At 41.7% G+C, this 15,793-nt stretch overlaps 1 protein-coding gene and 1 pseudogene across 3 annotated transcripts in view; one reads left to right on the top strand and one right to left on the bottom strand.

Annotated features, from left to right (window-relative positions):
* The window catches only part of Mkx (mohawk homeobox), a 132,140-nt gene that overhangs the window by 45,328 nt on the left and 71,019 nt on the right, over positions 1 to 15,793 (top strand). The gene's annotated exons all lie outside the window — the stretch shown is intronic.
* Positions 2,415 to 3,011, bottom strand: LOC101983612 (annotated as a pseudogene).

The following is a 15,793-nucleotide window of genomic DNA, read 5'->3' as shown; positions in this document are numbered from 1 at the left end:
AAAGGGGACAGTGAGGCTGAAGTGGGGAGGGTTCTGGATGAATGGTGGGTGAGATAGGAAGAAACATGCAGTATGCAGGGCTCTTTCCATTCAATTTTACGGTGTTTTCCATCCTGGTTAAATGGACTAAAAATTAAAAATACTTTTAGAGAACTCTTGAAATCAGTGACTGGGAGTTTATCTGGAGCTATTATTTTTATGGTAAACAGTCTGCTTTGAATGTTGTGTAAGATGTTCCAGAAAAATGCACAGCTACCTCCTGTGTTGCCCCCCCTCCCCAACAGCTTGTGTGACATAAATGTCTCCATGGCAGCTCCTGGCATAGCAGGGTTGAGTGCTGTTGTCACAGCTGGTGGCACCTGGATTTCCTAAAGCACACTTAGCTCGTGGGTTCTAGCTGCTCTATACATATGCTCCTGTTCTGTAGCATGTTGATCCAGACATAAACTGAGTCCTTGTCTCCAAGGCACGCACACAGTATAGAGGACTGGGTCGTCCATCAAATACCGAATTCCCCTGTGCCTAGGATTCTGCAGTCTCCCACAGCCTAAGCACATGCTCTACCGGTGAGCTGCATTCCAGCCCTGCCCTCTTCCCGTCTCTCTGTCCCCATATAACCTCACAGCATCTCCCCTTTTCTACTCTGTTGCCCACTCCAAGGGCCTGGTAGACTCAGAACAGATGGTCCAGAAGTATGTGCGTGTCCACATTTGTGGATCTATCAGTTCTCTTCAACTGGCTAATCAAGAGATAGAGGTAGTATAGAAACTCCTAGTTTAAAAAAAATAGAAAATTACTCAGACCAGGCAGAAATAACTTTGATTTTTCCTTACCAGTCTATCTGGTCCTTATCCTTTATTAAAAAAATGAAGTACGCATTATAAAGAAAAGTGAAACTGTGTTATAGGAGTAGAGAATGGTATAAAGTGGCTTTATTTTTGTATTTATTTTTAAAGCGAAATATAATATTTTCATTATGAAAATTTTACACCTTCATAAAACGTATTTTTATCATTTACCTCAGCACACTCTTTCCTCTGACTCCTTCCAGATCCACTCTCCCACACACCCTCCCTACTTCCTGTTTCCTTGGTTTGTTAATAGCCCACTGAGTCTAATTTGTGCTGCATATGCCCATGGGGCCATCCACTGGATCATAGGTGACCTATCAGAGACCACACCCCTAAGCAAAATTGATTCTCCCTCCTCTAGTTGCCATTAACTGTCAATAGCTCCTGATTTAGGAGTAGGGGCCAACACATAAGCCCTTCCTATCTCTTTGCTGGTATGTTGACTGGCCTGATAGTGTACAGTTCTTTTGAAGACAACATCCAGAAGACATTATTTCATTCCAATCTTTCCTACAAAACTTCTCTAATGAGATCTGAGAGTTGCATTAATATATGGGTAATAGAGAAGTTAGAATTATGAAAATAGTAGCAGTAGGTACACCCCTGGATGCCATGAGCCCCCTAACCATGGGCAGATATATAGTGCCAGTGCTTCTTCCTGTAGAGTAGGACTTAAATCCATTAAGAAAGGAATTGGTTACCTCCGTTATATTTGTGCCACTATTGCACACATGGACATATCTTGCCATCCTGGTCACTATTGCAGTTCATTAGATTCACAGCTAAGTAGCACTATCAGGTACTGTGAAAGCTAGCCAGCAGGAAAAATATTTCTAGTAAGTACCAAGTTGATTTCTCTTTGTCCTGTGATGAACTTACATGGTATCTTCAGAAATAAGGTGTGATAATCAAGTTCCAGTGGGCAACCAGGAGCAATGGCAATAGCCTATATTCTTTGGTGGGGGACATCTTGGACACCCTTGACCAAAAAAGAAAAAAATCACTTCAAGGGCAGGTATCCCATACCTGCAGTACACTTTCTTTCTTTCTTTTTTTTTTTTACTCTTTCACAACGGAGATTTTATTGGTTGAGGAGTAAAGTACACAGACATTTCAATTCTTAAAACATGTACCCAAACTCTGAGGAGTCATACATTGTGTTCACGTACCCAAAAGAGCCATGTGTTGTTTCTCTTTGAACTTATTCCAAGTGATGCTCCACGCCCAAACTTGGCAAGTCTTCCCCAAGACCTCACAAAATAAGCTGCACACAATCCTCAACTCCACTGACTCATTATTGTATGCCACACACAGGACACAATCTCAAGTTCAATGTTTCACAGCACATTGTTACACTTGTTAGGAAAATGGACTGCCATAGGCAGACAGTCCTGACAGGGTAAGGACCAAGGAGCGGGTTTTTAGCCAACAGTTCTACGAAACACGACACCGGATATAACGGAAAATATTCCAGACACAAACGCACGACCGAGACTCCAAATTACCACTTAGTATATGCTTTGTGTTGTAGGATATAAAACTAGCCCCCTCTACGGAATGTTATGGTGACCCCCGAGACAGTCACAGCCTCTCTTGATTCAGTATCCTGTTATTTTCTGGTTGTACCAAAAAATAAACAACCAGCAAGTGATTTAACCTCTTAAAAAAATCATTTACACTTAAAAAATGGGATGAGGCAGGATGTCTCCCCACCTTTTAAAAATGTTTCTAGAGCTACTAAAAAACTCGCATTTACAAAATAGTTGATAAAAATATTCCTCTGGATTGTACAAGAAGGAAGGCGGGGACATTGACAGACATGATGGATGGTTAGTCGGACTTGGCTTCTTTCTCTTCTCCTTCAGAGGCTGGACTCTGGTTCTCGGTCTCTCGGTTCTCTGCGGGCAGATCCGTGGTTTGCTGGTCGGCCACTTCAGCTTGTTTGCCCTTTGCTCCCCGCTTCCCTTTTGCTTGCACTTTTTTATCCGATGACTTATCCTTTCCCGCGGCCTTTTTCGGCTTCGCGTCCACCTTGGCAGGGGCGGGCTTGGCAGACAGCCTCGCGGAGCGGTGCTTGGGCTCCGTCTTCGCCGCTCCATCCGCGCTAACCTTCCTCTTGGGCATCTTGGCAGCGCTGGATGGGAGGCGCGTGCGAGGCCTAACCTGTCACGGAGCCGCCGCCGCACGGACTGCCTGCAGTACACTTTCTATTTGGCAATTTATGCCTTCTGTAAGGAATATCATGCCCTATGTACAGTAATTCCAATGAAGGTTCTTTATAGAAATACACACATATACACATACAGGGTACACGCACACATACACACAAATGTATATGAAGCTTACAAAACAGAAGGTTTCTATGGGGGTCCCTGCAAGCTTTATTGCTGGCAGTGAAGCAATCTGATCTACAAAGAGGCAAGAAGAAAATCTCTGTTCATCTCAACCTAGTTAGCCAGGCTGGATCAAACTTTTGAAATCTGACACCAGGCAGTTCATTTTAGACATATTTAAATACAGTATAATCTTGGAAAAAAGTGTCCTGGTAGCAATTATGCCACTTTGTGTACATGATATGTGACCTCTACCATGAAGATGGGTTCTATAGCTTAAGGGCGTAGGATCTGGTGTGGTCTCTGATGGAGACAGTGTAGAGATTGGCAGGCTATGAAGCACACATGACATTGTCGAATGAGTTCGATTCACTGAGAAACAAACCTAAAGCGAAAGGTCTAGGGAGGGAAAATCTAGGATGAACATTCTGGGGGATTTAGGTGAGGTCTGGCTCTACAGACAGCAAAGGTCACCAAATCATCCGCTCCAAACTTTCTGGCAGGAAACAGGTATTCGTTTCTTCCACTGAGGTGACAACCCTGCGTGATTAACACTCATGGTTTCTCCATTGCTTATCTGTGAGCACTGATGCCTTCTATGGGTTTCCAGGTTGCTATTCAAAGGCTGGGCCTGCTCCACCTTATGCCCCCATCTCTCCTCATTACTTTCCTACCCCCTTTCACACCCTTCATGGTGGATATTGCAACCCTCTGAAGTAGATATTGGTTTTAATCACATTTGTTATTTGTGCAAATGAAGTTCTTCTAAGGGTCCAAATGCATCTTAAGAGCATGTGTGACTGGTTGTCTAACCTTATATTTCCACCTCTGTCTAAGGGTTCAAATGCATCTTAAGAGCATGTGTGACTGGTTGTCTAACCTTATATTTCCACCTCTGTCTTCTCAACCCCTACTATAAGGGATATTAATATTTTATCTTTATTATTTAGATATTTAGATATTTAAAGTATTATTAATACTTTAAAATAAAGTAAGAGGACTTTGTTCTGCCGTTACAGGACACTGGGGCAGCATAGTTCACAATGACCCAGTGAGGATTTATAAAGGATTTTAAAAACTCTGAAAATAAAGCAATGGAAAGGAAACAAATAGTAACTATCCAGTTTGATCAGAATATGCTACATGTGTGTGTGTGTTGATATATTGCCCCGCCCTGTAGATGAATACAGTCATTACTTACATACACCATGTCAGTTACTGCTCTTGTCATTGACAGGACACCTGATGAACACAGTTTGATGAAGGAAGTTTAGATTGTTCTCTCAGGGTATGTCAGTGCATTGTTGAAGAAGGCGGGGTAGAACGTCTGTGGAACAGTGACTTGTTCACATGACGTTAAAAGGAAACAAAGAAGTTAGCTAGAACCAAGTCTACGTATAACATTCCAAGGTCCAGCCCTGGTGATCGACCTCTGCTAGCTGGGCACCAGTTCCTAAAGGCCCCATAGCCTTCAAAGTAGAGCAACAAGTTGGGGGTCAAGCCAAGTCAAAGCATGAACTGGGCATCCCAGATTCAATAAGTCACACTACTCCAGAATTTAAAAATTTCAAAGACAACAAAGGGGAAGAAGGAAGGAAAGAGGCAGGGAGGGAAGGAATGAAGGAAGAAAGAGATGTAAAGAATTAGGGCTAGACAACAGACATCACACAATTACCGGTTATGAAGTAAAAAAAGGTAGAAATCATTGACCTGGCATTTGGGTCCTGGTCCCACATGTCCCGCTTTAGAGTGTGCTTTGAAGCCCTTGGGGCTTTACTGTGTGCCCTGGGTGTGCTAATAGATGCTAAATCATCTTGGTGGTTTATAATATACTCTGTCTGCTCTAGTGACCAAGATCAGATTCCTTCCTTTTCTTCTCAGGAAAACACAACAGGGTCAAGGGCACTGAATTGTCTTTTTATACGTCTCAAATGCCACTGAGTATTTGCATTTATAATTTAGAAAAATTATGTGTCATTTTCTTTCCTGGAAAATATGGGGTGTTTTCATACTTGTTTTATATGTCATATCAGTCTGCCTTGATACAGGAGTTAGAAGATCTGGCCCAGTGTAGTGGTGCATACCTGTAATCTTGGCATTCAGGAAACTGAAGCAGGAGGGCTGAGAGTTCAAGACCAGTCTGGGTTATGACATCAGACCTTCTCTGAAAAAAATCTAACAGAAAAGTTGGAAGATCTGATTTTGAGACCGAATGAGTGAGAACAAAACACAAGAAGTAAATACAATTACCTGTGTTGACAGAAGTTTCTTTCCCACCCATCCCATAGCTGTTTAGTCCCAAAGAAACACACAGAAGCCTACATTAATTATAAACTAGTTGGCCTAGTAGCTCAGGCTTCTTATTAACTAACACATCTTAACCCATAATTCCTGTCTGTGTTAGCCACGTAGCTTGGCACCTTTATCAGTGAGGCATTCTCATCTTGCTTCCTCTGCATCTGGTGACAACTGCAGACTGAGTCTTTCCTCTTCCCAGAATCCTCCTGTTCTGGTCACCCTGCATATACTTTCTGCCTGGCTACTGGACAATCAGCATTTTATTAAACTAATACAAGTGACAAATCTTTACAGAGTACAAGATCATTGTCCCACAGTATACATACTAGTTGTAATACATTATGGTAACTCAGAAATAGAAAGACAGAAAAAACATAATGGGAAAGAAATCCAGAGGTGGTAAAAGTTGCAGTGGGGTAGAGAAAAATACATTTGAAGAGTTGACTTGATTAAAGGAATAAACTCAGGGAGAAAGGAGGAAATGAGAACCTGAGAAAAAGAGACTTTAGGAATTGGTCTTACATGCTAAGGATCAGCACATTAAAGTACAAGGAAGTAACCATTGAGAAATGGGGTTGAATGAGCATTTGGAGGAACTGCAGATCCCGTGCTGGGTAGTTCTGAGCTAGTCCTTTAGCAGGATTCTCTACTGTACTGCACTATAATGTCATAGTATAGTAGATACAGTACTTTAATACTGTTCTTTATTTCTTGAGTATTGGGTACACTTGTTTGTAAGCATCATCCAGTCTTCTTCCGGAGTCCATGCAGAAAGTATATAAAAGGGGAATAATGTTGAGGTGTACCTTGAGTTGGCACTGCTTGAAAACAGTCAGCCCTATACCTCTCAAGCAGAAACTAAAGGTGAGTCATTGAGGTAGGAAATCCAGCCACCATGAACCTGAAATAAATTCTTTCAAGACCTAGATAAAAAACAAAAAAGGAAAGCTAAGCGCTGGCAAAATGGCTCACATTTGTCACCAAGTCTGAAATCCTGAGTTCAGACCCTGGACCCACATAGTAGAAACAGAGAACTGTTGTATGCTAACTTTCCTTTGAGTCTGTTTCTCTAAGTGAAGAACTATAGGATGAGAAGTTTGCAGTCTCCTGGACACAGAATTAGATACAGCAGCTGCATTGCACACAGCACACACACAAAGTCAGAGCCCCCTGAGTAGCCTGGACTGAGGTCTAGATGTGTGTGTGTGATGTGTGGTGTGTATGTGTGTGTGTTGTGTTACATGGGTGTATGTGGACGGATGTACATGTGCGTGTGTATGTGTGTGTCTGTCTGTGTATCTGTATGTGGAGCAGAGTTAGGCTCCACTTTTTCCAGAATGCATTTAGGTCATGTTAAATGACAGCAGGGACCCAACTACATGAAAGACAAGGGTGGGGAACCTTTGAAATTTCCACAGAGAAGAAATTCTGCCAAGCCTACAGCACAGCAGGGATGGGGGGAGGAGCAGGGGGTTAACCTACTGCCTGGAAGTTAGCCCAGAAGCCTGCTGGAAAAGAGTAGGCTGAAGAAAGAGAGGAGAGAGTAGGTGTTCTTAGCGTCTCCCATCTAAGGTGGAAGCATTCAGAGGTTAGAGGTCAGGCTGATCCCATGCCAACCATCTAACTCCTGTTGTCCCTCAGAACCGACTCCTGCAAGCTGTCCTCTGACCTGCTCATGCTACCATGGCACATGCCACCCTCTCCCACAAAATAAATACATGAAAATGTAATTTAAAACCCCCTTTTAAGAGTGGGAGGCTAAATACATGCCACAAATCAAGATGAACTAGGTCTTCAATTTTTCTGCTGCACAGCGAGTCAATGATTTCACAGAGATGCTGTATGTAGAAGCTGACAGCCCTTCCTGTAGTTTCTACTTCATTAGACAACTCTTGTGCAGTTCTGGAGGTATAAAGTGTCTGGAGTGTCAAATTCATAGAGACAAGAAAACTGTTGCAGTTTTCTTGTTGTTGCAGGAACAAGAAGCTATGGGGAGATAGTTGATAAGTGTGGACATTTAGTTTGGAAAATTGAAAAACTTCCTGAGATGGATGATGGAGGTGGGTGGATCATACCAGTGTGCTCAGTGCCCTGACTTGGACTCTTAAAAATGATTAAAAATGGCTACAATGATAAATGTTGTGGGGAGGGGAGCTTTCATTAACTCTTTCTGTGCAGTGTAACAAAGCTACAGTCACTCCTCGGACTCGACTTCTTACTCATACTCAGCAGGTGAAAAAAATGTTGACTACAGTTTGTATTGTGTCTAGAGTCTAGAATAAAATAATTACCTTTTCCAAAGCATATAAAACGGTAGCCTGGGAACTTCAATCCCTGTCTACTCCCACTAAGACTGTGGGTTTTAGTTTTGAAGAACTGGGTTCCAGTTTTCCCATTATTGTTTACTAACTTCAAAACATTAGCAAGCTCATCTGACTCCCTAGTTTGTTTTTCTATATGCATATAAAATGAAGAAAATAAAAATATCTCATAAAGTTATCACGACAGGCACACATGGTCAAGACCTTGACAACCAGAGCTCCGCTGAGCTGTACAAGTGTCACGTTCCCCACTCCCCTGCCGCCACTGCCCCCTTTGGATACTTCTCTTTCCGGAATTGTAAAAGCTGGATTCCCCTCTGTGGCTCTGAGCCTTTCTGTAATTCCACTCACCACACAGTCTCTACATACACTCCAAGTTTGGAAGGAAAAAATATGTGTTTTCAATGATGAGTGAATTCCTTTGCTGACATTCAACCAAGACATATTCCAAACCTGAAGCTTCTCGTGACGTTAAAAAATGTTGGTCACCTTCTTGTGAAGAAGTGAAATAAAAAGTGCCTGTATCAACTCCTCGGTGAGCAGAAGGCAAGCGCACTGGGGCTTGTCACTTTGCGGTGTTTCAATTCCGGAAAAAAGGAAATCAGAAAATAGAGGAGATTTTTCAAATTTTTGTTGGGAAGCTTTTTTTTTTCTTCTTTTTCCTGTGTCCTTTTCTTTGATTTTGTTTTGTTTTATGGTATCTGCTAAAGCATTGCTTAATACTGTGAAAGTCCTAGAGCTCCGGCTGCACGCAGATATTTGGCAAACTAATTCAAGTTACTGAATCATAGCTTTTTTTTCTGAATTAATGGTTTTAGAATATGGACTTGAGTCCATTTTTTGTCTGAGATACAATGCTGACTCAGGACAATCTCAATGAACGGAAAATAATTTGCATACACGGGAGTTTTGTGTTTCCGTTTGTAAGTGTCCATGTCAGGTTTCTGTCTGGAGTTACATGGCCTGGTTCAGTTTGACAGTTGACTTTTTCTAATAAGCAATCAGCCATCAAAAGGATACTTTACTTTTTAAAGAATGTAGTTACTTTGAGTTTTCCTTATTTCTGCCTCCTCAGCTCTCCTAGCAAGGTGAGTGGCTGCACCTTGCCAGTCTCTGTGCTTCCTTCCCACTCACCACTCTCCCTTGAGAGGTCCAGGCTGTCCAGCAGAGCTATAAAATTGAGTTTTTCTATAGACGCAGCCTTGACCTTGCTGGCCTGCGAGTGGCTTCCTACCGTGACCAGGCTTCAGGAGAGGAGTCCACATGCTCTCATTTTCCTAAATCTGGTCCTATGGTTATAGTTAGAATCTGAAGAATCTTCTAAATCTGGGAAGACTGGGGATCAGTTTTATATTAAAATCTAATGAGGCCTCACTGCATTCTCTCATGGAAGTGGCACAGAGATGATGTTCTCGTCCTCCACACGTGTTGCAGATTTGTTTCCTGATATTAAAGGCAAACACATAGGAAGACACATCCCTTCTTTTTTACATAGGCATGTATGATCTTTTATAACCTTATATACATATATACAATATTTTATATTGCTATCATCTTATATGTATCATCATGTGTGTGTGTGTGTATATATATATATCATCTTTACATATATGTAAATTCATCTATTGTGAACCTCAGAGCAAAAGCATGGGGAAGACAATGTGGAATGCGCCATGAGTCTAGTCTCTATGGTTAAGTGCAGTAGCAAATGCTCCCGAGTAGCAAGGTTATTGCTTCATTAACTTAATTTACAGAATTCTTATCTAAGCAAAGCTTGCAAGTTAGGGTTAAAGTCAAAGCCATCAAAATGAATCATTGAAAAGCAGTTGTCCTCAACTCGGAGCTTTACAAGAAAGCTGGAGTGAATGTGACCCCCACTTCACAGAGAGGACTTTGTGAACTCAACAGTACAGCAAGTGTCAGGAAAGAGAGTAGTTTCTGGGGTGGCGGGAGGATCCTTTTTATAATTTTATAATTGAAATAAGCAACCAAGGAAATGATGGTCTGTATTCAGTTTGTGATTTCTCTCATCTGTCACATGTCAGACACTCCCTGTCTTCCTATGTTCATAGAGCTAGCTGTTAACAACAGCAGTGCGACACGTCTGTTGATTGACAGATTTGTTGATTGAGCACTGGGGAATAGGAGTGCTTCCATCTTTGCTTCTGTCTCAGTTCAGAGAGGAAAGCATGTGTATATCTTTTGGTGTGCAAATCTGACAACAGGCAATGAAAATATGATAGGCCAGAAAAAAACTCATCTAATTAGGAACAGAGCCTATGCAAAGGAAATGGTTTATGTTACTGTAAAAGCAAAAATGTGCCTTTAGTGTCAGATACATTGGTAAGACCTGGAGCGTTCCCCTTCTGCCCCTAGTGTAAACATGACTCCAAGACGCCTCTGGAAGTCATTACTCCGTTCTGATTTCATATGCATGCCCTGTTCTGGGGCTTGGTGCAGAACTTGATGGAAAGTTATTTTCTTTAAGTGACAGCTTGTTTACAGAAATTCCTTGAAATCTGGATGGTTATTGAAAAGACTGAAATAAATGTTGCCTGCAGCTGCCTGTAGCAGAGCTTCACCACACCTTCCAAAGTGATCCCATGCCTTGCTAGTAAATCATCTAACATCCATAAAGGTCATAGAGACGGCTCCCTTTGTAATATGAAATATTTATGTTTCTTTTGCAAAAAAACATACTGTGAATCATTTTGTTGTGTTTAGGTTGAGGGTACATACTAAATTATTCCAAAATTATGGGGGCCAAATGCCATTCCCTCCAAAAGTTTGTGCAATATCTATTTATCTGAGGGCAGATGACTGCTCTGGATAACCAGTGGCAGACTTCGTCAAGTTAAGTCTAAGTAAACACAGCTGAACATAAGCAAGTTGGACTACAAGGATTTCTTGAGCTTTGCCAATAGCATATGACCTTGGAGAATGCTGGGTTTTTTTAACTACAGTCTGCTTTCAGTGGAAAAAAATTCTTTTTGCTTCAAATTAACAAGTGATGATTAGAAGCTAATTTTTAGATGCAAGTCAAGTGAACATGGGTACATGCACCGAGCAGAGCCGCCCTCCTAAGGAAAGCTGTCTCTAGTCAGGGAGCAGAATGCAGCCTGGATAACTAGCCAGCCAAAAAGAGTTTGTCTGAGAAGACAAAAGGGAAGGGGGATTATTTTCACTTGTTTCCTTAAAGTCTTTGTGCCATTTCAACAGATTAAAATTGTGGTTTCCAAGGGGCACTAGCAAATAAGATTGTGTGTGTGTGTGTGTGTGTGTGTGTGTGTGTTTGTGTATTCATCCATGCACATGCTACAACATGCTTGTTGAGGTCAGAGAACAACTTTCAGAGTTGGTTTTCTCCATCAATCAGGTAGATCTTAGGGCTGGAACTCAGGTCATCAGCCTTGATGAATTGTCTTGCTGGCCTTGTTTATTCTCTAAGAAGTACCTGGATTCGGCAGGAAAGGAATCAATAGTTCCCAGCAGAAATTCCCATCATTCTTTTTTTTTTTTTTTTTTTTGTTTTTTTCGAGACAGGGTTTCTCTGTGGCTTTGGAGCCTGTCCTGGAACTAGCTCTGTAGACCAGGCTGGTCTCGAACTCACAGAGATCCACCTGGCTCTGCCTCCCGAGTGCTGGGATTAAAGGCGTGCGCCACCATCACCCGGCTAATTCCCATCATTCTTATACACTTTCTATGATTTCCTTTTCTGAGCCTTTAAAGCAATAATACATATCTTTTTACAATCGCCAAAGATTGTCATCTTTTCACATAGAATGAAATCCAATATTGAAAAAATGTAAAGGCCCTTTGTGGTGGAAGATAAGTTCCTCCTGTCAAAGGTGGGATTTGAATGAGAACTGAGGTAAAGAGTGGATTAGTTGGAATTTATCTCAAAACTTTTGGCCTGGATGTCAGCCAGATGGCCTTCTCTGTCTTTCCTTCATTTATGGTAATGGTTTCTTTTTCCTTTACCCTTTGTATGTGTTTCCTCCTGAGAATAAATGCAGTATGTATGAAGGGTATGTGGCTAATACAGATTTTAAAATAATTCATTTTTCGAGATGTTGGTATTTTATACTTAAAATCACATGTTGAATAATAGTAGATGAATGTATGGAAAACTGTTCAGCTCTTTGTGTTAATGGATTATTCTGCAGTTAAACCCTTTATTAATTATTCATTAATCTATCCATCCACCTTTCCCTGAATTTCCACATAGAAGAGTCTTAAGAAGATTATTTTCAAATATGTTGCTAAGTAGCACAACATCAGTTTGACTTCACATTACCATCGATTTCTAATGGTCTGTTTATACCTGCACTTGAAAATCAAGACACATCATATTCTGTATATTCAGGAATCAAACACTGCCCTGCCATCTTCCTCTCCTGTTGAACTCAGAGAATGCCATTACCAATAACCCATTCTCCACAGGCAGGGTCTTGAGTTCCACTCAGTCATTTAACAGTCCCCAGTCTCTCTCCACTCCTCCTTTCCAGACGCACTGCTACTTCCAGGAACCTCCAACCCCGCCCTCTGTCTCCCTTAGGTCCCTGCCGGGATCCTCCCTGACTCCTTGGTCTTACACCATACACATCAAGAGGAATCTCCCAGATGTCCTTACTTGATCCCACTTAAATATCCATGGTGTCTCCTGGTACCTTGTATCGCACACAAAGCCATGGCTTTTGTTAATTCCTCTTGATTCAGTCTCAGCTGACTCTACCCATCTGCAATTCAAGGAGAGATTCTCAAGGGGTAATGGCATGGCACCTTCACCAAGCCCTTGTCTGCCTGTGTAGGTTCTCTGTCATCGTTTTCAGCCTAGTGACTCTCTTCTTCTGTACCTCAGTGAGTGCTCTCATGCCTTTCCTGTATCCTGGCACCTGGATAATGCCATCATTGGTTAGATATAAGGCATGAGGAGAGGAGACTGTTTGTTGTTTGGGGTTCTGTAGGGTGTTGTCCCTCTGCTACAAGAGAATCATCCCCTCAGATCCTCATTGTTCTACCCTTTCACAACTTTCTTAGCACTACCTTCATTTACCAAGTGGTCACCAGCTTTGGGATGAGATCCTTCTGTAATTATTATTGCTAGGGTCTGTCACCATGGCTGGTACACAGCCTGTGTTTGGTAAGTGTTTGCTGGGGGTAATCAATGAACCTGTGAGTAAGTAACCAAAAGGAGATCTGATGCACCTGAAAGATAAATTGGGGTCCAGTCTATTCATGCTGAAAACTGGGTCTTGGACCTGTCAGAGAGCTTTTCTGAGTTGTATTTCCTACAATTGGAAATGGGAAGTTTTCCCCAGTGGCAGAAACTGAGTCTAGGGCCTTGCTCATGTCAAGCAAGTTCTCTGCCATTGTGAACCTTCAACCCAGGAATATGTTTAGTCATGTCAGCATTCACAAAAAGAAATTAAATAAATCAAGTGATTATGATCATGAAGTATTGGGTTTTTTCTTCTGACATTTGTTGATGGAGGTTGTTTGTTCATTCCTGGTTGTGCAGACCCTAAACAATCACACAGGAACTATATTATTTGCAATACTCTTTAACAAATAGTTAAGCATATTGCTAGCTAGCTCTTATATCTTAAATTAACACATTTCTATTCATCTGTGTATCGCCACATAGTTGTGGCTTACCAGTAAGGTTCCATCCGGCATCTGTCTCCTGCATCTGTCTATTGAAGCAGCTCCACGGCTTCTCTTTGACTCCGCCTACTCTCTCCTCCTCTATCTGCTTGGAATTCCCACCTTGCCCTATTCTGCTAAGCCACTGGCTAAAACAGCTTTATTTATTAACCAATAAAAGCAACACATAGACAGAAGGACTTCTCACACCAGGCACTCAACAAAAGATAATTTGATTTTCACTCAGGCCAGTTCAAATTCATTATACTATGGTTATATATTTTCTACCAAAGCACCAAGCATCCAAAGATGGGAAAAAATCCAAGGGAGGTCAAATGTTGTACCTATTAGTTAAGGTGACTGTCAGGTATATTTGATACTCCGTGCACTTCTACTGCAGTCAGAAAGTTCCTGAGAACTGGCTTAGCATAAAACAATGGCACAACTAAAGCTGTTTAGCTTTGCGTATGAATTTTGCATCTTGTGAAAGGAAAGTACAGTACTGGATTGGATCCTCATAAGAATTTTAAACCGCAGCTTTTAAAGGTGAGCATTCTCAAATCTACTCTCTCTCTCTCTCTCTCTTAGGCAAATTCTTCATAATTGAAACTTTCTCCAAATAATCCAGAATAGGACACATATTGGGGTATAGCTCAGTAGTAGAGTTGGCCAGCATTCGAGACGCCCTTTGTTCAATCTCTAGTGTTTTGTTTTGTTAAAGTACAGTTTTCTAACACACTGATTGAATGATGTGTGTGCAAGCTGCTGGTGCAAAGACTGTTTCAGGCATTAAACCAGATAGTGAACAACAGATTGGCCACTGCCACAGTCTGTTATTTAATGCACCGATTCTGTCACTGAAGATTCTTTCCTAATGTGTTGCATATTGTGGCTGTTCAACAACTGAAGTGACCTTCTCTAGGCTGTTGCTAAACTGAAGCTGCCATAATTATGCATCATGCCCTTTTGAGAATTTTCCACACTGCAGCTGCCTAGACATAACATGGCTTAGACAATTCAAACACAAACTATGAAGAACTGTTGTGTTTTTTATTATCTGTTCCATTTCAAGGTAAGTCTTCAATGGGCTTCAATTTTTGCTACAAAAACTAGCAAAGGCAAGTGTAAAATCACTTTTTATCATTCCTGGGTGCTCAGTGGCTCACAGACAGTATTTCTGATCTTCACAACCATCCTGGCGGTTTACCCTTCTTACTCCCTCTGTGCACATTTATAAAGTGAGACTAGTGACTTTCCTAGATTCATTCTAACAATTTGGTTGCAGATTGCAAAGAAAACAAGTGTATTTTTTAAAGTTCCACTGGCTGGGAATGTTCAGCATCCAGGCCCTGGCATCTAGTGAGGATTGTCTTGGTGCACCATCCCATGGCAGAGTCCAGGAGGGCAAGAGATTATGAGAGAGCAGAACGAAGGGATGAACACGTGTTTTCTGAAGAAACCCACTCATTCATCCAGGAGAACCGAGTCCTTGAGACCTAATCACTACTTAAAGTCCTTTCCTCCCAGCAGTGCTGCAAGAGCTTCCATAGTGGGACCCTGAGGGATCATTCCAACCACTGCAGTACTCAGCCCTTCGGCTCCAAATAATAATAGCTCACTCTTTTCAAAACCGAGCAACAGCCTGTATAGGAACTACTCAGTCCTCCTTCACAGCTAAATATAGTATCTCAATTCCTCTACCCCACGCACATATCTTTAGGATCAACAGCTGCCAAGTTGGTTTCATGATTCTGTATGAATGTTCCCCGGGGAAAGATATGAACAAAGGTTTACTCATCCCAGGGTACCAACAAACCAAAGTAACAGTTTCACCAAAGTCCAACTCAGTGAATCAGTGAATTTATTAGCTCCAAATCGCAAATGTTAGGGGTGACTTAAAGGTGTTGGATGACCCTAAAAGCAACTGCATCATCAAAAAGTCTCACCCTAGCATGGATGATGACGTTTCCGTAGTTGCATAACTCCATAGCTCTCCTCTCCCTGAACTCACCCTCTATGTTTCTGTCACCTCCCAAGGACACAGGATCATACTCAGACATACAGTTGGAAGGGAAACATAGGAAGGAATGGCTTGAATCTCCCCTCCAAAAAGGAGATTAAGGGACACCCCCAACCCCTCCTTTTATAAGGAATATCAGTGGTTTGAATATTAAAAGTCTTTAAGAGTAATTGGGAGCTGTTCTGATTGTCATGTAAAACCTGACACATTTAGAGGACTATGTTCTACAACAGAGGGCAGTTCTAGCCTCTTCCCCTTCAGAGACCTGATAGTGCCAGCTACTTCTCGGGGATGCCATAGAAAAGACAGATTAAAAGTAACCCT

The sequence above is a fragment of the Microtus ochrogaster genome, chromosome 16 (genome assembly GCF_000317375.1).
Source record: "Microtus ochrogaster isolate Prairie Vole_2 chromosome 16, MicOch1.0, whole genome shotgun sequence".
Taxonomy (NCBI): domain Eukaryota; kingdom Metazoa; phylum Chordata; class Mammalia; order Rodentia; family Cricetidae; genus Microtus; species Microtus ochrogaster.
This window is presented reverse-complemented; position numbering and strand designations above follow the sequence as displayed.